The following is a 613-nucleotide window of genomic DNA, read 5'->3' on the forward strand; positions in this document are numbered from 1 at the left end:
TTACAATATATTATAAATTTAGAGCTGGAAAAGATCTGAGAAAGCATCTCATCCAACTCCTCCCCCTTGATTTTACATCTAAACTGAGGCTCAGTGAGTTTAAATGACTTGCCCAAGATCACCCAGGAACTGTGTATCAGAAGTCATCTAATTTTGGCAAACTGCTTCTCAATAGGAGCCCAGCTTCCTGTTCTTAGATATAAGCCTCCCTGAATATATTCTGAGGCCCCATTAGTTTTTATATCTGACTGTGTTGTGGTAATTGATCTTTATCTGATTCACAATCGACAAATACTTTTAGATCTTTTGCAAATAAATTAGTAGTTAACTCTCTCTCCCCGCTAACTTCATAAGTGAAGTTCATTTTTCTACTCCAGTCAATACAAAAAAAAGAATTCTCATTACAACCTAGCTAGTAAATAGGCCTCCATCTTGCAGCAGTGTATTCTACTTGTTTGGGACTTGTCTGAGATGTTAAGACAAAATTGTTTTGTTTTCAGCTTTCACACTTCACCTGATTCTGTCCTCTGGGATAAAACAGAATGAGTCTAATCTTTTTTCCACATGACAATCCTTCAGATGCTTGAAGAAAGGTGTCTTACCTCATTGCCAT

This window comes from Macrotis lagotis, chromosome 4, assembly GCF_037893015.1.
Source record: "Macrotis lagotis isolate mMagLag1 chromosome 4, bilby.v1.9.chrom.fasta, whole genome shotgun sequence".
Classification (NCBI taxonomy): Eukaryota; Metazoa; Chordata; class Mammalia; order Peramelemorphia; family Peramelidae; genus Macrotis; species Macrotis lagotis.